At 33.0% G+C, this 22,757-nt stretch overlaps 1 long non-coding RNA gene across 1 annotated transcript in view; it reads left to right on the top strand.

Moving 5' to 3' along the window:
• Positions 1-22,757, top strand: part of LOC134732752 (uncharacterized) — a 128,814-nt gene that overhangs the window by 100,834 nt on the left and 5,223 nt on the right. The gene's annotated exons all lie outside the window — the stretch shown is intronic.

Below are 22,757 nucleotides of genomic sequence, written 5' to 3'. Positions count from 1 at the left end.
TGAGGATGCAAAGACATAACAAGGATACAGTGGACTTTGGGGACTTGGGGAAAGGGTGGGAAGGGGTGAGGAATAAAATTCTACAAATTGGGTAAAGTGTATACTACTTGGATGACGGGTGCACCAAAATCTCAGAAATCACAACTAAAGAACTTATTCATATAACCAAACATCACCTGTTCCCCCAAAACCTATAAAAATAAAAACAATTAAAAAACTATCATCAGAGTGAACAGAAAACCTACAAAATGGGAGAAAAATGTTGCAATCTCTCCATCTGACAAAGGTCTGATATCCAGAGTCTACAAGAAACTTAAATAAATTTACAAGAAAAAAGCAGACAATCCACTAAAAAGTGGGCAAAGAACATGAACAGATACTTATTAAAAGAAGACACTCACAATACCAACAAGCATATTTAAAAAAGCTCAACATCACAAATCATTAGAGAAACGCAAATCAAAACCACAATGAGAAACCATCTCATGCCAGTCAGAATGGCAATTATTAAAAAGTCCAGAAACAACAGATGCTGGTGAGGTAGCAGAGAAAAAGAAATGCTTTTACACTGTTGGTGGGAGTGTAAGTTAGTTCAACCATTGTGGAAGACACTGTGGTAATTCCTCAAAGATCTAGAGGCAGAAATAGCATGTGACCTAGCAATCCCATTACTGGGTATATATCCAAATGAATATAAATTATTCTATTATAAAGATACATTCACTTGTATGTTCATTGCAGCACTATTCACAATAGCAAAGACAGGGAATCAATGCAGATGTCCATCAGTGATAGACTATATAAAGAAAATGTGGTACATACACTCCATGGAATACTATGCAGCCTTAAAAAGGAATGAGATCATGTTCTTTGCAGGGACATGGATGGAGCTGGAAGCTGTTACCCTCAGCAAATTCATGCAGGAACAGAAAACCAAACACCACATGATCTCACTTATAAGTGGGAGCTGAATGATGAGAACATAAGGACACACGGATGTGGGAACAACACTTACTGGGGTTGGTCGAAGGGAGGGGTGAGAGGAGGTAGAGCATCAGGAAAAATCACTAATGGATACTGGGCTTAATACCAAGGTGATGGGTTTATCTGTGTAGCAAGCCGCCATAGCACACGTTTGCATATGTAACAAACTTGCACATCCTGCACATGTACCCTGGAACTTAAAATAAAAGTTGAAAGAAAAACATAAAAGTAGGACTACCATATAATCCAACAATCCCACTTCTGTGTAGATATCCCATAAATTGAAACCAAGATCTCAAAGAGATATCTGCATCTCCCTAGTCACTGCAGCATTATTCACAACAATCAAGCTATTAAAAAAACCCAAATGTTCATTAAATGTAAAATAGATTTTTTTTACAATGTGTTGTATCCATACATGGAATATGATTCAGCCAAAAAAAAAGAAATATTTTCATTTGTGACAACATGAATTTATAGCATTCAATGCATATATTAGATAAAGAAGAAAAATATAAAATCCATAATCTAAAGTCCAACCTTAAGAAACTAGAATAGGAAGGGCAAATTATATCCAAAATGAGCAGAAAAAAAGAAATAATAAAAATTAGAGCAGAAATCAATAAAATTTTAAAAAGAAAATCAATTTAGAAAATCAATGAAACCAAACACTTTTTTTTTGGCAAGATAAGCCTCTAGCAAGGCAAACAAATAAAAGAAAGCATATAATTAACCAAGGTCATAAATGTAAGTAGGAACACCATAAATATCCCATGAATATTAAAAGAATAATAAAAATGCTATGAATAATTTTTGTTCATAAATTTGATAACCTAGATGATATGGAATGATTCCTTGAAAGATGCATTTTGATAGCTATCACACAAGAGTAAATAGACAATCTAAATAAGTCTACATCTATTAAAGAAACCTAATCAATAATTAGTAACTCTCCAAAACAAAGCAAAGGGATCAAGTAGGTTCACTGATAAATTTTGTCGAACAGGTTAGGAAGAAATCATACCAAGTCGTTAAACTTTCTTTTAGCAGATAGAAGCAGAGGGTATTGTCCTAACTTATTCCACGAATCCATATAATTATATGCTGGATTATACCCAAAGACAGTACAAGAAGACTACAGACCAGTATCTCTCATGTGCATTGATGAAAAAACCCTGTCCATCAGTGATAGACTATATAAAGATCAAATTTAACCTAACAATGTATAAAAAATATATATACCACAACCAGGTTGGATTTATTCCAGGTATGCCAAGCTACTTGAACATTTGAAAATCAGTTAATGTAATCCATCACATCCACACACTAAAGAAGTAAAATCATATGAAAATATCATAGATGGAGTAACAGCATCTGATAAAGTTCATAAACTCCACTAATACCTTTGGGACACTATCGTATAAGAGTAGAAATATGGTACTACTAAAATTCCCTACAGAAAATTAAGTGAGCCAAATAAATTGACAAAGAAGGAAGAGGAAAAGGTGAAGAAGAAAGAGGAGGAGGAGGAGAAGGAGAAAGAGGAGGAGGAGAAAGACGGGAAGAAGGAGGGGAAGGAAGGAGGATCATAAGGAGGAGAAGGCGAAACATTAACATTTATTGAACGCTTACTTATTACCCAAGTATTGTCTTAAGGACTTAACATATGTTCATCATAAAATGATTTTAATAACCCTATGAGGAAGGTACTATTATTATACCCCAATATGATCAGTACTTCAAAAAACTGATAAGTAGTAAATAAACCATATGATAGGTTTTCATAATAGATACATGATGTATTAATATTATCTTTATATAGCTGCCCTATAGAAAAACTGAACATAGGAAAATTACCTGTCTTTTTATTTTAAATGCCTATAATTTTGTGGCAAATTAAACTGAGTCTTTATAAGTCAAATAGTGATAAAATAACATCAAACATTTGTTTTTAAACTTGTTAAAAATTTAAGAAAAAAGTTGTAATTGACCTTTTAAAGTTGAATTTGAAGTTGTTACCCAAAATAAAACTTAGTAATTTTAATCCATCCATATTAAAGTTACAGTGAAAAACTGGTAGAAATTTATTAATAAAATATCAATATTAAAGCTCAACATCTTGATTCACAAGATTTGATTACAAGTCATAACTGAGAAATGCTTATTGAATTTGTCAGGGATTATAAGATTCTCATAATGGTATCTATTATTTGCAATACCTAAAGTTCAGTTTGATACTAAAGTATGGTGTCTAATAATCAACACATTTAATATATTCAATTAAAATTTAATAAATATTTATTCAAGGTTTACTCATTTAAAATTTACCTCAAAATCAATACTCATAAATATTTAGTAATTATTTTTGAGGCATTTGTATAGATTTTTTGATATGATGCTTATTAGTTTTCATTAATAAAGCAAAATTATGGGCAGGTTATATCTAAATTTTTAAAAATAAATGCTGCTTTTCTGATGACAGTAATGAAAACCAGAAAGATGTAATGATATAACTGGTAGTTGGTTATGAAAGACTCTACCAGAAACAGAAAGAAAAATTCTGATGCTTAATTTGTTGTGAACATAATTACCTTTGTTCAAACAAATGATGAACAAAAGTAGAGGAATTGATGTATTGCCAAATACTGCTTTTCCCCAAGATAAAATAATTTTTTACAAAAAGAAATTACATATTCTAGGCTGCTCAACTCTAGCTGTGATAATATCAGTTACCCGTATGGGGTAGACCAGAAAGAAATGTGTTTTGTCTTTGTTGCTGTTGTTTCTAATTTGAATGACAAACGTTCACTCATAACATACATTGGCATATGTTACTTTGGAAAAGCCACGGCTGTGACTTTTCAATGCCAAAACAATTGTATGACAATGAATGATACAGTCAAAGAGCTAGTCGTTTCATATTCATGACGCCCAGCTTCCTGACTAATTGGTTGACTCAATTCATTGGTTTTACTTCCTCTGTATAAACAAAGCTTGTAAAAAAAAAAAATCACTGGCTGCCACAATGAAAGTATTTTTACAACTCCTGCCATAACTAAATTAGAAAGGAAGGCATACTGGTTTGTTCCTATAGCTGGTCAAACTCTCCAGAAGTAATGGATTTTGGTAAACCATGACTAAGTTTCCTCAAGACGGAGACAGTTAACATTCCCAGTTTTTCTATTGTGTATTAACCATAGACACAGAAGCTAAAATACACACACACACACACACACACACAAACTGAAGGTAAAAATAGAAGAATATTTGTTTTTTGTTTCTATGATCTTTCCACTAATATATTTATTTCTAAGCATGGCTGAAGAGACATTTGAAAAATAAATTATTTTTTCATTTTTTGTGGGTACATAGTAGGTGTATATATTTATGGGGTACCTGAGATGTTTTTATACAGGCATGCAATGTGAAATAAGCACATTATGAAGAATGGGGTATCCATCCCCTCAAGCATTTGTCCTTTGAGTTACAAACAATTCAATTACATTCTTTAAGTTATTTTCAAATATACAATTATTATTGACTATAGTCACCCTATTGTGATATCAAATAGTAGTTTTTCTTTCTAACTTTTTGTACCCATAACTATCTCTGCCTTTCCCCACCAATCCCTTCTACCTTTCCCCACCTCTGGTAACCATCCATCTACTCTCCATGAGCTTGAGTTCAATTGTTTGTATTTTTAGATTCCACAAATAAGTGAGAACATGTGACATTTGTCTTTCTGTTCCTGGCTTATTTCACTTAACATAGTTATCACCACACCCATCCATGATACTGTAAATGACTGGATCTCATTCTCTTTTATGGCTGAATAGTATTCTATTATGTATTTATATCTCACTTTATCCATTCATCTGTTGATGGACACTTAAGTGGCTTCCAAATCTTAGCTATTGTAAACATTTTTGCAATAAACATAGGAGTGCAGATATCTCTTTGATATACTTATTTCCTTTCTTTTAGATATATACCCAGCAGTCGGATTGCTGGATCATATGGTAGCTCAATTTTTATTTTTGTGAGGAACCTCCAAACTGTTCTCCATAGTGGTTGAACTAATTTACATTCCCACCAAGAGTGTACTAGGGTTCCCCTTTCTCCACATCCTCGCCAGTATTTGTTATTGCCTGTCTTTTGGATATAAGCCATTTTAACTGGAGTGAGATGATAACTCATTGTAGTTTTGATTGCATTTCATCATCAGTGATGTGGCGCACCTTTTAATATGCCTTTTTGTCATTTGTATGTCTTCCTTTGAGAAATGTCTATTCAAATCTTTTGCCCATTTTTTATTGGATTATTAGATATTTTCCTGTAGAGTTGTTTGAGCTCCTTATGTGTTCTGGTTATCAATCCCTTGTTAGATGGGCAGGTTGCGTATATTTTCTCTCATTCTGTGGGTTTTCTTTTTACTTTGTCCATTGTATTCTTTGATGTGCAGAAGATTTAAAACTTGATGTGATCCCATTTGTCTATGTTTGCTTTGGTTGCCTGTGCTTGTGGAATATTGCTTAAGAAGTCTTTGCCCACATCAATCTCCTGGAGATTTTCCCTAATGTTTTATTGTAGCACTTTTATAGTTTGAAGTCTTACATTTAAGTCTTTGGTCATTTTGATTTGATTTTGGTATACTGCAAGAGGTAGAGGTCTAGTTTCTTTCTTTTGCATATGGCTATTCAGTTTTCCCAGCATCATTTGTTGAAGAGACCATCTTTTCCCCAGTGTATGTTCTTGGCACCTTTGCCAAACATGAGTTCAGTGTAGGTGTGTGGATTTGTTTCTGGGTTCTCTACTCTGTTCCATTGGTCTGTGTGTCTGTTTTTATGACATTACCATGCTGCTTTGGTAACTATAGCTCTGTTGTACAATTTGAAGTCAGGTAATGGGATTCCTCCTGTTTTTTTTTTTTGTTTGTTTGTTTGTTTTGTTTTGTTTTGTTTTTTGAGATGGAGTCTCACTCTGTTGCCCAGGCTGGAGTGCAGTGGTGCAATCTCAGTTCACTGCAAACTCTGCCTCCCGGATTCACACCATTCTCCTGCCTCAGCCTCCCGAGTATCTGGGACTACAGGCGCCCACCACCATGCCTGGATAATTTTTTGTATTTTTAGTAGAGACGGGGTTTCACTGTGTTAGCCAGGATGGTCTTGATCTCCTGACCTCGTGATCTGCCTGCCTCGGCCTCCCAAAGTGCTGGGTTTACAGGCCTGAGCCACCACGCCCTGCCGGGATTCCTCCAGTTTTGTTCTTTTTGCTTAGGATACCTTTGGCTACTCTGGGACTTTTATGGTTCCCTATACATTTTAGAATTGTTTCTTTTCTATTTCTGTGTAGACTGTCATTGGTATTTTGAGAGGGATTGCACTGAATCTCTAGATTGCTTTGGGGAGTATGGATATTTTAACAATACTAATTCTTCCAATACATGAACATGGAATATTTTTTCTTTTTTGTGTGTGTTTCTCTTTCAATTTCCTTCATCAGTGTTTTATAGTTTTCAATATAGAGACCTTTCACTTATTTGGTTAATTTCTAGGTATTTAATTTTATGTGTGACTATTGTAAATGGGTTACTTTTTATTTGTTTTTCACATTGTTCACTTTTGGCATATAGAAATGCTATTGATTTTTGTATGTTGATTTTGTATCCTATAACTTCTCCAAGTTTATCCATTCCAACAGTTTTCTTGTGGAGTCTTTAGGTTATTCCAAATATAAGATCATATCATCCTCAAGGATAATTTAACTCTTTCATTTCTGATGTAGCTGCCATTTATAGCTTTCTTTTGTTTGATTGCTGTAGCTAAAAATTCCAATATTATTAATATGTTGAACAACAGTGGTGACTGGGCATCGTTGTCATGTTCCAGATCTTAGAGAAAAGGCTTTCAGTTTTTCGCCATTCAGTATGATAATAGTTGTGGGTCTGTCATATATGGCTTTTTAATAAAAAAACATAGGTATATTCCTTCTATCCTTAGTTTTTTGAGGGTTTTAATTATGAAAAGATGATGAATTTTATCAGATGCCTTTTCAGCATTGATTGAAATGATCTCACGGTTTTCATTCTTCAATCTGTGGATATGATGTATCACATTGATTGATAATCTTTCTAATGTATTATTGAAATTGACTTGCTATTATTTTGTTGAGGATTTTTGCATCAATATTTATCAGAGATACTAGCCTGTATTTTCTTTACTGATGTGTCTTTGTCTGGCTTTGGTATCAAAGTAATACTGGCCTAGTAGAATGAGTTTGGAAGTATTCCCTCCTTCTCTATTTTTTGAAATATTTTGAGTAGAATTGGTATTAGTTCTTCTTTCAATGTTTGTTAGAATTAAGGAGTGAAGCTATCAGGTCCCAGAATTTTCTTTACTGAACGATTTTTTATTACAGCTTTGATCTTGCTATTTGTTATTGGTCTCATCAAGTTTTAGATCTCTTCCTTGTTCAATCTTGGTAGGTTGTATGGGTCTAGTAATTTGTCCATTTCTTCTAGATTTTTCAATTTGTTCACATATAGTTGCCCAAAGTAGACACCAATAATCCTTTGAATGTCTGCAGTGTCTCCTTTTTCATTTCTAATTTTGCACATTTGGATATTCTCTTTTTTTCTTACACTGACTAAAAGTTTGTCAATTCTGTTTCACTTTTCAAAAAACCAACTTTTTGTTTCCTTGACCTTATGAATATATATATATATATATATATTTCATTTCAATTTCATTTATTTCTGCTCTGATATCTTTTATTCTAATAATTTTTGGTTTGGTTTGTTCTTGCTTTTCAAGTTCTTTAAGATGAATCTCTAGATTATTTGATGTTATTTATCTTTTTTGAGGTAGGCATTTTTAACTATAAGCTTCTCTCTTTGTATTGTTTTTGCTGTATCCAATAGGCTTTGATAGATTGTATTTTCATTATCATTTGTTTCAAAAATTTTTCAATTTTTTTCTTAATATCTTCACTGATCCACTGGTTATTTAGCAGCATATTGTTAAATTTCCATGTGTTTGTATAGATTTCTAAATTTTACTTGTTATTTTTCAGTTTTATTATATTTTGGTTGAAGAAGATGCTTGATATTATTTCCATTTTTTTGACTGTTTTAAGACTTGTTTTATGACTTAACATATGATCTATCCTTAAGAATGATTCATGTGCTGAGAAAAAGAATGTGTATTCTGCAGCTATTGGATGAAATGTTCTGTAAATATCTACTAGATCCATTTGTTCAATATTTCAGATTAAGTTTTATTTTTTTGTTGTTGTTGTTAATTTTCTATCTGGAAGATCTGTCCATTGCCGAAAGTGAGCTGTTGAAAGTCTTCGTCTGTTACTACACTGGGGCCTATCCCTCTGTTTAGCTCTAATAATATATCTTTTATATATCTGGGTACCCCTGTGTTTGGTGTATGTATACTTAAAATTGTTATATCTTCTTGATGAATTGACCCCATTAGCATTATATAATGACCTCCTTTGTCTCTTCTTAGAGTTTTTGTCTTGATATCATTTTGTCTGATATAAGTATAGTGACACCCACTCTTTTTTTGATTTCCATTGGCATGGAATATCTTTTTCCATCCCTTTATTTTGTGTGTGTGTGTCCTTATAGGTGAAATGTATTTCTTGTAGGCAACAGATCAATGGGTCTTATTTTTTTCATCCATTCAGCCAGTTGATGTTTTTGATTGGAGAATTTAGTCTATTTACATTCAATGTTATTATGGATATTAAGGACTTACTCCTGCTATTTTGTTATTTGTTTTCTGGTGTTTTGTATTCTTTTCTTTCTTCTTTCTTTCATTCCTGTCTTTCTTGAGTGAAGATGACTCTCTGGTGATCAGACTAGTATTTCCATAAACAAACAAGCAAAAAGAAAAAAGAATAAAAATTTGCCTTAACTTTGTTTCCCAGCTTTTTAACTTTTTGTTGTTTTCACTTATATCTTACTGTACTGAGTATATCTTGAAAAGTTATTGTAATTGTTATTTCTGATTTTTTTTAGTCTTTCCCCTAGAATAAGGGTAGTTTACACACCACCGTTACAGTTCTATAGTATTCTGTGTTTTTCTGTGTCGTTTCTATTACCAGTAAGTTTTGTACCTTCATGTGATTATTACTGCTCATTAATGTCCTTTTCTTTCTGGTTGATGGACTCCCATTAGTACTTCTTGTAGGATGGGCCTGGTATTGGTGAAATCCATCAGGTTTTTTTTTTTTTTTTTTTGGTCTGGGAAAGGCTAGGTCTATAAAGTGATGTTACAAGTACAATGTGAGAGTTAAGAATCGATGAATGAGTGTGGAGGCAATATACACATGTCTGGCACCAAGATAACCACAATTTTAAAATTTGAAAAATAACTTTGAAGTATAAAATTAGGAAAAAAATATTTAATTAATGAGATAATTCACTTGTAAGAAGCTACCACAGAAGAGATTTTTGCCAAGTGTTAAATAATATCAAGATTAAATGATTTGGAGACCTTCCCTGAAAAGAACATAAGTAAATTTAGGGCAGTGTTTCAGCGACTCTCTGGAATCAACTGCCTGATTTAGAATTCTTGCTGTGTTACTCATTGAATCTCAAACACTTGAAAACAGTTATTATCTCTCTGAGCTTCCTCAGTTTGCTAATTTATTAGAAAGAGAATTGTAATAGAAATAACTAATATATGGGATAGTTGAGAAGCTTTAATGTGTCATTGTGTGTAAAGATTCTAACACAATGCCTGGGAAATAGAAAGCACTTGATAAGTATCACTGTGTATTGTTGTTTCAAGCTGTCTGAAGATATAGCTTAGTGTATGTCAGTGTAGTCCCTTGACTGTTGGCAATCAAATCACATTTTTTTAATGATATTCTGTGGTAAGAAATTTGTGCATTTTATATATGTAACTCTGGTTATTTTTAAACACAGTTTCAATGCCTTTTCTTCATGTATTTATGCCTTTATTTATCCAATTATTTATTTGATATTTATTTTAGGCTTAAGCATACATATGCAGGTTTGTTATATGTGTAAGTTGCTTGTGACATGGGTTTGGTGTACAGATTATTTTGCCACCCAAGTAATAAGCATAGTACCCCTTAAGTAGTCTTTCAATCTTCACCCTCCTCCCACTCTCCACCCTCCTCTCACTCTTCACCCTCAAGTAGGCCCTGGTGTCTATTGTTCCCTTCCTTGTGTACGTGTGTACACAATGTTAACTCCCAATTGTAAGTGAGAATATACAATATTTGATTTTCTGTTCCTGTGTTAATTTGCTTAGGATAATGTCCTCCAGTGTCATCTATGTTGCTGCAAAGGACACAATCTTGTTCTTTCTTATGGCTGTATAGTATTCCATGGTGTATATGTCTCACATTTTTTTTTTTTTATCCAGTTGACTATTGAACATTAGGTTGACTCCGTGTCTTTACTGTTGTGAGTAGTGCTGCAATGAACATACACATGTATCTTTGTGGTAGAACAATTTATATTCCTTTGTATATATACTCAATAATGGGATTGCTGGATCAAATAGTGTTTCCATTTTAAGTTCCTTGAGAAATTGTCACACTGCTTTCCACAATGGCTGAACTGTTCACATTACCACCACCAGTGTACAGGCATTCACTTTTCTCTGCAACCTCACCAGTGTGTTATTTTTGGCTTTTTAATGGTAGCCATTCTGGCAGGTATGAAATGATATCTCAACATGGTTTTGATTTGCATTTATTTAATAATTATTGATGTTGAGTACTTTTCATCATATGCTTGTTGGCCAAGTGCATATCGTCTTTTGAAAAGTGTCTATTAGGCCGGGCACGGTGGCTCACACCTGTAATCTCAGCACTTTTGGAGGCCGAGGCGGGCGGATCACAAGGTCAGGAGATTGAGACCATCCTGGCTAACACTGAAACCCTGTCTCTACTAAAAATACAAAAAATTAGCCGGGTGAGGTGGTGTGTGCCTGTAGTCCCAGCTACTTGGGAGGCTGAGGCAGGAGAATGGCGTGAACCTGGGAGGTGGAGCTTGCAGTGAGCCGAGATTGGGCCACTGCCACTCCAACTTGGGCGACAGAGCGAGACTATGTCTCAAAAAAAAGAAAAAAAGTGTCTATTCATGTCTTTTGCCCAATTTTGATTGAAGTTGTTCTTTTCCTATTAATTTGTTTAAGTTCCTTATAGATTCAAGATACTGGACCTTTCTCAGACAAATAGTTTGCAAAAATTTTCCTCCATTCTGTAGGTTGTCTGTTTGATCTGTTGATAGTTTCTTTTTCTGTGCAGAAGCTATTTAGTTTATTATATCCCATTTGTCATTTTTTGTTTTTGTTGCAATTGCTTTTGGCTTCTTTATTGAAAAATCTCTGCCAGGTCCTATGTTCAGAATGGTATTTCTTAGGTTGTCTTCCAGAGTTTTTATAGTTTGGGGTTCTACATTTAACTCTTTAATCCATCTTGAGTTTTTTTTTTTTTTTTTTTTTTTTTTTTTTTGTATATGGTGTAAGGAAGGGGTCCAGTTTCAATCTTCCTCATATGGCTGGCCAGTTATCTCACACCATTTATTGAATAAGGAGTCCTTTCCCCATTGCTTTTGTCACCTTTGTCAAAGAACAGTTGGTTGTAGGTGTACAGCCTTATTTCTGCGTTTTCAGTTCTGTTCCTTTGGCCTAAGCACTTTTTTTTTTTTTTGGTATATATACCATTACCATGCTGTTTTGGTTACTGTAGCCTTGTAGTATAATTAGAAATTAGGTAGCATATTGTCTCCTGCTTTGTTCTTTTTGCTCAGTGTTGCCTTGGCTATTCAGGCTCTTTTTTGGGTCCATATGAATTTTAAAATAGGTTTTTCTAGTTCTGTGAGGAATGTCATTGGTAGTTTGATAGGCATATCAATATTTATTCTTCCTATCCATGAACATGGAATGTTTTTCTGTTTGTTTGTGTCATCTCTGATTTCTTTGAGAATTTTTTTGTAACTCCTGTTGTAAAGATCTTTTACCTACATGGTTATATGCATTCTTACGTATTTTATTCTTTTTGTGTCTATTGTGAATGGGATTGCATTCTTGATTTGGCTCTGATCCTGGATATTGTTGGTATATAGGAATGCTAGTAATCTTTGTACATTAATTTTGTATTCTAAGACTTTGCTAAAGTTGTTTTTCAGCTTAAGGAGCTTCTGGGCAGAAACTATGTGGTTTTCTAGGTATAGAATCATATCATTTGCAAATAGAGGCAGTGTGATTTCCTCTATTTCTCTTTGGATAGCTTTTATTTTCTTTATCTTGCCTGATTGCTCTGGCTAGAAATTTCTGAACTATGTTGAATAAGAGAGGTAAGAGAGGACATTCTTTTCTTGTGCTATTTTTCAAGGGTAATGCTTCCAGCTTTTGCTCGTTGAGTATGATGTTAGCTGTGGGTTTGTCATAGATGGCACTTATTATTTTGAAGTATGTTCCTTCAGTGCCTGATTTGTTGAGGGGTTTTAATAAAAGCATGTTGAATTTTATTGAAAGACCTTTCTGCATCTATTGAAGTGATCATGTGTTTTTTCCCTTTAGTACTGTTCATGTGATGAATCACATTTATTGATTTGTATGTGTTGAACAACCTTGCATCCCAGGGAAAAAGCCTACTTGGTCATGGTGAATTAGCTTTTTGATGTGCTGCTGAATACAGTTTGCTAGTGTTTTGCTGAAAATTTTTGCATCGAAGTTCATCTAGGATATTGGCCCAAAGCTTTCTTTTTTTGTTGTGTCTCTGCCAGGTTTTGATATCAGAATGATGCTGGCTTCACATCATGAGTTAGAGAGAAATCCCTTCTCAAGTTTTTGGAATCTTATAAGTAAGAATGTTACCAGCTTTTCTTTATACATCTTGTAGAATTTGACTGTGAATCTGTCTGGTCCTTAGGTTTTCTGGTTGGTAGGCTTTTTGTTACTGATTCCATTTTAGAACTCATTATTGTTCTGTCCAGGGATTCAGTTTCTTCCTGGTTCAGTCTTGGGAAGTGGTGTATTTCCAGGAATTTATGGATTTATTTTAGGTGTTCTAGCTTGTGTGCATAGAAGTATTCTAATCGCCTTTGAGAGTTTTTTGTATATCTGTGAGGTCAACAGTAATGTCCCCTTTGTCATTTCTGATTGTGGGGTTTTCGGTTCTTTTCTCTTTTTTTCTTCATTAGTCTAGCTAGTGGTCTATCGATCATATTTATTCTATCAAAAATCTATTCCTGGGCTCATTAATCTTTTGTATGCTTTTTCACATCTCAATCCCCCTCAGTTCAGCTCTGATTTTGGTTGTTTCTTGTCTTCTGCTAGCTCTGGGGTTGGTTTGCTCTTGTTTCTCTTGCTCTTCTAGGTGTGATGTTAGGTTGCTAGTTCAAGATCTTTCTAACTTTTTGATGTGGGTATTTAGCACTATAATCTTCCTTCTTACAGTGCTTTAGCTGTGCCCCAGAGATTCTTGTATGCTGTATCTTTGTTCTCATTATTTTCATAAAATTTCTTGATTTTTGCCTTAATTTCATGGTTTACTCAAAAGTCATTCGGGAGCAGGTTGTTTAATTTCCATGTAGTTGCATGATTTTGAGTGATATTCTTAGTATTGATTTCTATATTTACTGCTTTGTGGTCTGAGAATGTGTTTGGTATTATTATTATTTTTTAATTTGCTGAGGATTTTCTTATGGCTGATTGGGTGATCGATTTTAGAGTGTGTGCCATGTGCAGATGAGAAGAATATATATTCTGTTATTTTGGAGTGGACAGTTCTTTAGATGTCTATTAGGTCCATTTGGTCAAGTGTCGAGTTGGGGCCCCAAATATCTTAGTTTTCTACCTTGATAATCTGTCTAATACTGAGAGTGTGGTATTAAAGTCTCCCACTATTGTGTGTTTATCTAAATCTCTTGGTAGGCGTGTAAGAACTTGCTTTATGAATCTGAGTGCTCCTGTGTTAGGTGCAGTTATATTTAGAACAACAGGGTCTTCTTGTTAAATTGAACCCCTTTCCATTATGTAATGCCCTTCTTTGCCCTTTTTATCTTTGTTGATTTAAACTCATTATTTATTGAATAACTAACACGAGCCCCTTGTTAATTCCAACTTGCAAAACAAATAATTTTATATTAGGAAGATCACAAATGAGAAATCAAGAATCAATCCAAATTCAACTACTCATTGGTAAACTTAGAAATCTCTTTGATGATGAAAACACACACACACCCAGACACACACACACTTAACAGATATCGGGAACATTGTGTGTGTGTGTGTGTGTGTATATATATGATATTGTATATCATTAAATAAATTTAAAGGCTAACCAGTCACATGAAAATATAATTTATTTAGCTAAGGATCTATTACTATCAATAATATTTTAATTTACTCCTAAATTATGCTAAATCATTATTTATGAATATCTATCCCATTATTGTTTCCATTTGGATAAAATTCCAGGAAAATAATTACTGGTTCAAGAGGTTGAAGAACCGTAAAGACTTTGATACATATTGATAACTGACCTTTCATGACATTTGCCTTTTTTTGACATTCTTACTACTATGAGAAGTTTTATTACTGTCCAAAATTATTTACTGACTCTTAGGTAAGAGGATTCTTCACTCACTGTCTTTACCATGTGTTGTGCAGTGCAATGCGTTGTGATCTCCATTATTGAAAGTGTGTGTGTGTGTGTGGGGGTATTAAATGATTTTGTTGTTTACCAATGAGTAGTTGATTTTGAGTGATTCTTGCTTTTTCATGTGCAGTGCCTCTTCCAGTGGGCACTTTTGTGTGCCTTTTCCAACTCATGTACTTAACACTTGACCATGTAACTTGCTTGAGCAATGAAAAGTGAGCGTTCAGAACTGAGCAAAAGCTTTAAGAGCTGTTGTATTATTCCTGTACACTTTTTCCCTCTAGCACAAGAACATGTTCTAGATAAGGTCTGCTACTTTATTCTGCACCTTAGAATGATGAAGCCAAGTGTGGAATAGCAGAACCATTTTTCACATGCAATACAGATTTTGTAAACCACTAGCATTTTCTTGTTATCACAGCATAGACTAGAAAAAAACTAGGTGATACACAAAAATTATTTGACAGTGTTTATTTTGTAATACCTATGCCAATAATGAACATTAACATTAAAAAATATTTGCCTGGCTTCCTAATAGCCATCTTTCTACTGTTAATCTTTTGCTTTTCTTCCCAATTTATATTTTTGAACCAGATCTAAGACTCTGTTTTAAAATTTGAATATTACTTATACAATTTTATTTTCATTTATATATTGTGATTTTTATGCATCAATATGCTTTTTCTTTTTTGTATTGTCAGTAGTTCTCCATCTTCTTATTTCACTTTTTTTTCTAGTGGTTAAGGACATATGTATCCTTATTTATTTCAACTAGTCACTTCCTTAACAACAGATTATACACATCTGTACTTCTCTAATATAGACTTCAAAACATAAACGCCATCTATTGGTTTCCTCCTAGCAAATGTGAGAATATAAATATGCTTTGGGTTTACTAGATTTTCTGAGTTCTAGACATTTGTAACTAACATATGGAAGAATATACTCCAAACTAATTCTCATCATGCTACTATATTTATGCAATAAATAAAATTATTATTGGCAATGGCATGGTTTTGTTCATATTTATAATAATAAATTAGGCTCAACTTCACATTGAATGATTTCAATTCTCATTATTGGTCCTATCATATTATTATTCATCTGGTTCTGCTGTCCTTATTTTGATTCTCTTTGACTAAAAATGTTCTTTTGATTCAAGAAAACTGTGTGGTTAAATTTTACTTTTTCAGCCTTTTTACATCTATTGCTATCTTTTCTTTTCTGTATTAATGGCAATTAATGTTTGTTATATAACCTTTGGAACTCAGAACTTTTTCTTTCAAATAAAGTCAAGTCAGTCTGATTTGGGTACCCTTTTGAGTGACTCGAGTAAAATAATTTACTCTGGTGTGTCTAAATTCCTATTTAATTTAATTTTATGATATATGATGAAGAATTCATACTGTATTATTCAATTTTTTTTGTTTCAGGGGACCTATTTCCTGTAATGTTCTTGATTATCATTTCTGTTCTGTTGGTTCTTGTCAAATGTGAGAATTAAATTTACATTATTTACCTCTGTTTTCTGTCTTCTTTATCTCTGATTTTTAAAATTCTTTTACTAAAAAATTTATTTTTTAGAGCAATCTTAAATTCATAGCAAAATTGAGAGAAAAGTACAGAGATTTCCCTTATACCTTCTTTCTTCTACCTGTACCTTTCTTATTACCTATATCCCCTACCAGTGTAGTGCAGGTATAACAATTGATGAACCTACATTGATACCTCATTATCATCCAAAGCCTATAGTTTGCATTAGGGTTCACTCTTGGTGTTGTACATGCATTCTGTGACTTTGGGCAAATGTATAATGGCATTCATTCACCATTATAGTCTATAGAGTATTTTAATTGCCTAAAAATCATCTGTGCTCTGCCTATTCATCCTGGCCCCCATTATCCTCCAGCAACCACTAATGTTTTCACTGTTTCCATAGTTTTGCTTTTCCAGAATGCCATATAGTTAGAATCATACGGTATGTAGCCTTTTCAGATTGGCTTCTTTCACTTAGTAATATGCATTTAAAGTACCACATGCTTTTCCTGGCTTGATAGCTCATTTCTTTTTAGTACTAAATCTCAGATTTTAAAAAAACTTTTACCCGTTTCTTACATCCTGGAACATCTTCCCAGCTCTCCTTATCATACACTTAAGTTTATGCATACCAGTTCTGATTTAAGCATTCCTAATATAGCTGGCAATTCGTAATTATGCTTTCGCCTTTATAGCCTATACTTATATTTTCTCCTCCCTTTTTTCCAGCCTACCTCTCCCCCAGGTCCCACTTTAAGCTTTATTTCATCAATTTTTATCTCTTATTTTAGATTTCAAATATTTTTACTTTTTCAGACAAGAAAATGTAAGCTATGTACAATTTTCTTCTGTTTTGGATATTAGCTCATTTTTCAAAGTTAAAAGTCTTAATTGAAAGTTTGAGCTCCAGAAGTCAGACTATTTTATAATTTTGGCTTTTTACCACTTACTAGCTCTGTGATATTGGACTTCTCAAGCACTCAATTCTATTTACTCACTTAAAAAATGTGTAGAGTATTAATAATTAAAATAGGTATTTTAATATCCAAAACTCGGAGTCAAGCAAGAGACCTAACAGATAGTTAATGTTCCATAGGTACCAGTGGTAACATTGATGAAATGATGGTCTTCCCCATCCTCATCTGTGCTTTGGTCTTTCTCCTGTGTCCCAGTGTCTATCACAAGACTTAAATTGCTCCTGGATTTTCTGTCATTGATATTTTTGTTTACTTATTCTTAAACATTGAAAATATAACCACTTTGGTATTTTTCTCCATATGAGGTAAGCTCCAACCTCACTTCCTGAGAAAGCAATGGTGGCATAAATGAAAGTAAATAGAACAGGACTTGATGCCAGTAAATCAGTTGAGAATTCATGACAAGGGAGGATTGGGGTTATAGATGGGAAATATTTTATTTGTACAAATGGTACTACTGCAGATTGAAAAGTACTGGGCTGACAACTTCAATGTCAGAGTTACTATCCAAAACAAGTGGGTGGCAAGTATGACTAATGATAACTATATGGATTGGGAAGACTCTTATTGTTACACCAATGATTATCAGAGTAGATGGAACATATAAACATATTATCATACTTAATTAGCATGTTCCTTGTTCATGGGGTGAAGTCCTTCATAACATGTTTTTCCCCTTCTTTACAAGGATTTAACTTTTGATCTCTATATATTTTGTCTCCCAAAGTGTTTTTCTTTGTCTTATCTATTTCCCTTTTTGGTCCCCCTTGCTTTGAGTCTGGTTTTCAATCTCTGTCTGACCCCAAGACTTGAAAATATTAGTCACTTTATATCTCCCTGGAGCTGCTTTAATCAGAACTCAAACTTCATGTACCTTTTGCTATATGATTTCATTTTGTTCCATGGCCACAACCAAAGGACAGAGCTACCCTTTCTCCTGAGCATAGCATCAACGAGGGATATCAAAGCAGGGACCAGAACATACTTCACTCCTCCAGAAGGAAAGTTGTAACAATCTTATTGAAGTTTATTTCTGCCTAGAGTGATCTGGGGTATAGGGCTAAGTGTCAGCAAATATTTGAAGGATTATTTTAGAAAATAACCAACAAAGATAACAAGAATAAGACAAAGAGGAAATGTTATTTAGAGGTTTACTATATGATATATTCTTATTTTATATTATTTATTTAATATATTTTATCACTTTTTATAATAATGGATACATTCTTTACCCCTCAAAATTGCCTCTCCTATAAGTTACCAAGTCCTTTGTTTCTGGAAATATTGTAGAAGAGGCAGTATTATCATCTGTCAAAAAAATGGTTTTAAAAAGACTTTGAACAGATTGGGCAAATTAACCAGATCAACGGTCACCAAGCTGGGGCACTACAGAGTTCTACTGCAGGGGATGAGGCCAAGCTTGCTTCTTTCTCTTAGACCAGAGCTGCTACATTCCCATCTGTTTTATATTTTGAGGTTCTATATCCAATTTTATTTAAATAAAAAAGGTTCTGCTGGTAGTGTAAAGTTATAAATTGCTTGGCTGAATGACTTTTACATGCCCTTCCATCCCAACAATTCTGGTATGATTTTAAGTGTCTACTATTCAGTGTGCAACATGCAGATATAAACTTAAGAAAACAACTTAAAACATAGGCTTGCCATTCTTCTGTATTCATTAGTTAATAACTCTTTATTTCATTACTGTAATATAATAAGACATAGCTAATAGTTTTAAGACAGTGTGGGAAATGCACTATCCAGGATAAAGGAAGCTTAAGTTAAAGCATGCTTATGAGACAGGAGATAAATTAGGGGACTAGTAAGTGGTATATTGATACTATTAATAATATATTGTACAACATAATATTAAGCATATGACTTAAGATATCTTTTATAGATATTTAGATCCATTATGAATCAATTATAAAATATTGCCCTTGTTTTCAAAGAAATCATCACAATATTTTTGGTAAATAATTTTTCCTTCCAATCTGAAATCTTTGTAAAGGATGCATTATACATTATGTAATAGTAAGATCTGGTCTCTCTTTACAAAGTTTGAAATAGTCAAAGCTAAATTTTTATCCTTCTATGCTTGAGAACTAGAAATTTCCATATGAAAAGCCATGATTGTGAATTTCAATATGAGTAAAACTCCCAGTTCCACAAAATGGAAACATCCAATTAATTAAGTTTATTTGTCATAAGGAAAAAATAAAACAAGAATTTGACTCAGTATTTATTGAGTGCAGATGATATAGATAAAATATGGATTCTGGTTTCCATTGTCCTATTTTCTATTGGTAATATGGAACATTCTCAGCAGTACTGCAGCTTCTGTGTGTTACAGAATTTATACCACTCTGTGACTTCAGATAACTCTGAGAATCCTGTGGAGATAATAGCCTGTGTTCTTGCATGATGTTCTTTCATTAACATTCTCTCATTATGGTTCTGGCACTGTCCTTGCATACTTGGAAGGAACGGAGAATGAATTAAGGGAGTAGCCATGTGTCCATAGTTATAAAATTCTATCTTGTGACTGACTATGTGATTAAACTATTGCTATAGCAATGAAGACTATGTCCAAAGTAGAAATTTCAATATTCTATTTAGGCATAACTATTGAAGACTCAGGGTTGACATTTTTATACTTTCATGAAAGTTTAAAGTAGATTATATTTTATTCAATATTTACAACTTCCAGTAATTGTGGTGGTGTACTCATATTAATTAAAAATAATTCATATATTTTACATTCATAATGTTTTTCCATTTCTATTTATGTGAAACCTATGGAAATTAGGCCAAATACCATACTAGACATAAGAACAAATATAGTGTATGCTTAATTACCATTTAGTTTGTCATAGATTGTTTTGCAGCATTGTCCTGATATATATTAAAATCTGATGACTGTATTTTAATACTGAATTTTAATACTTGTTAAATAAACTTTAAGAAACCAATTCAAATTACTATGAATAAAATGATCAAATAATGACAGTCAAGAAGTAATTTCATCAGTTTCAGTGACCAAATTAAATGAGTACCTACCTAACACTGTCATCAGTACCAAATTGTCAGTATTGTGATTGTATAAGTATATGCATGCATACATGTAATAAGTTTTTGTTATTCATTTATTACTACATACAAGATAATGGTAGATTCAGGCAAAGCCTCCAGACCATGAGGTATGATCTGTACTGTGTCATCTGCACTCAATAAGTACTGAGTACCTGCTATAAACAAAGTACCAAGGCTTACGTCGTCCTAAACATTGCACTCCAATGAAACACTGTAATCTCGTAAGGCACTGAGATGGTTCTTATGAGTCTAATAGTACTCTAAGAGAGAATATGAATAAATTACAATGAATAATTAAAATAAGTAAATATATATGACGGGAGGAAGTTCAAATAAGTTTTTATAAAAGAGATGGCACTGGATTTTGCCTTTAAAAATGAAAGTGCATGGAGAAGGAGAGAGAAATGGTGAGGAACTAGTTGCGGGCGAAAAGCATACCCGATAGAAAGTATAACATGAAAAAAATTACAAAAACAGTTCCACAAAAAAGATCTATAAGATGTTGAGGTAAAGTGCTTTTCTGCATCATTTACAAAACCAAATTCAATAATATGTAGATAGGGAGTTTCTAATATTTTATTTTTAAATAGAGTTGTATTGTATTTTCTTTCCTTGGAAGGGGGCTTAAGTACAATGTCTCCTGGACATAGTCTATCTTGAAAATACTACATTCTAATATGATACCAGAATATACTATCCAAAATTTGACCAAAACATACAAATAAGTCTGTTTTAATTTCTTGTTTATATTACATTTGCAAAATAAACATTATACTGTTTGCTGTCACTAACAATAAAGGAAAAAATAAAGAATGCTTTCTGTGAGCTAGCTATAAGCCATTATAAATGCTGTGTTTCCAAATGCTGTAATTTCTTACGGCGCAAAAATATCTGTGATTATAAGGCCTGAGTTAGCCAAATAGTAATCTTGATTATTCTTAGCAGGGAAAATAAAAAGCATTAAGTGATGACGTTTCGTGTTAATGGACTTTTGTTTTCATTTTGTTTTTGAAATTGCTATTTTTTTTCAAACATAAACATTGCTATTTATTTGAATTACACAGTCAGGTAGTCCTATGACTCACACATTTTATTCTTATTTAACTTTTGCTAGCTCTAAAAGTACTTTGGATCATTAATATCAAACTTTTTGATAAAGGTCACCCTATCAACATACTTGTTCTTTCACTTATTTAGTTATAATCAAAACCTGTTCTGACACATAAAAGATGTTCTTATTATGCCAAAAAAATCTGGACTGGCATATTAATTTGCAAGCTACCCAAGAACCTTACTTTTGTGAGCTCAACAGTAGCCAGATGAACACAATTACAGTCTTTATAAAAATTCAGTTTCTCTATCAGAAAATGAACTGAAAAGTCATTAAAATAGTATTATATACATATACCTTGGAGTTCTTCTTAAATCACTATTAAAATAGCAATTTGCTTTTTTAAAAAATACTGAGCTATGATGATTTAAAAAAAGAAAGAAATATATAAGAAGGTATAGCAATAAAAGAATTCAGGAAGGAAAAAGATGAGAGAAAAGACATTAGAAAGGGGAAAAAAGTACCAAAATGATGTCTGCATATATTCTTTTCTTAGCAGTCCCCAGTGACTCATTTTGATTCACCAAGTTCTTTAATTTTCCTTTCTTTTAAAGTTGGAATAGTAATATTTGTCACATCCTATATTTATAGCATTAGAAACATCAGTAGATTTTTGTAAATGCACTAAAATAGCAATAAAATGATGACTTGAAGCAGTTAATCTCCTTCCAAATTTTGACACATTTAAAGATATAATACCATCTTCATGAATTTGGTAGATTATAGAATCAATAACCACTTTGAATGATTCAATTGCTTTTCTAAACAATAATGAAGGTAAAAGGAAGAAGAAAATTTCCACACATAATTGTTTTCTTAGGACAATTGAAAAAAATCATACAAAAGCATATAAGTAAATTCTTTGTGACTGTTCATGAAGGACATAAACCAAACATAACTAGAATTAGTCAATGACAGTCAAATTACAGCTGTTTTACACAATAGTAAACACATGTTTATGCATTTAAAAAATGCCAGACAGGCTGTGGTACTAGCTTGTTTCCTTTTAGTCAAAAAAATAAAATGGCATGTTTATGCTTTGGGAATAAATTTATAAAAGTTAATATTTTTAAGGCCAACCTCTGTGTGATATTCTGAAGTTAGATAATGACTCTAGTTATCATTTTCCAACTCACATTGTAGCCTAAAACATAAAAACATAAGTACCTGGACCATTGGACCAAAGGTGGTGAAGGAGGGAGGCTAAATAAAGAGGAACCACTGAGATAGGGCTTTTTATTCCGCTAGAAAATGTTAGCTCTCATTGATTGAGAATTTACTCTCTGTTAGACACAAGGCTAAGAATTTTGTCTAGCATCATTTCCATGGCATTATTTCATCACCACAACACTATTAGATAGTTGCTATTATTTTCTCTGTTTTGTGATGATGACATT

The sequence above is a fragment of the Symphalangus syndactylus genome, chromosome 2 (genome assembly GCF_028878055.3).
Source record: "Symphalangus syndactylus isolate Jambi chromosome 2, NHGRI_mSymSyn1-v2.1_pri, whole genome shotgun sequence".
Lineage (NCBI taxonomy): Eukaryota > Metazoa > Chordata > Mammalia > Primates > Hylobatidae > Symphalangus > Symphalangus syndactylus.
This window is presented reverse-complemented; position numbering and strand designations above follow the sequence as displayed.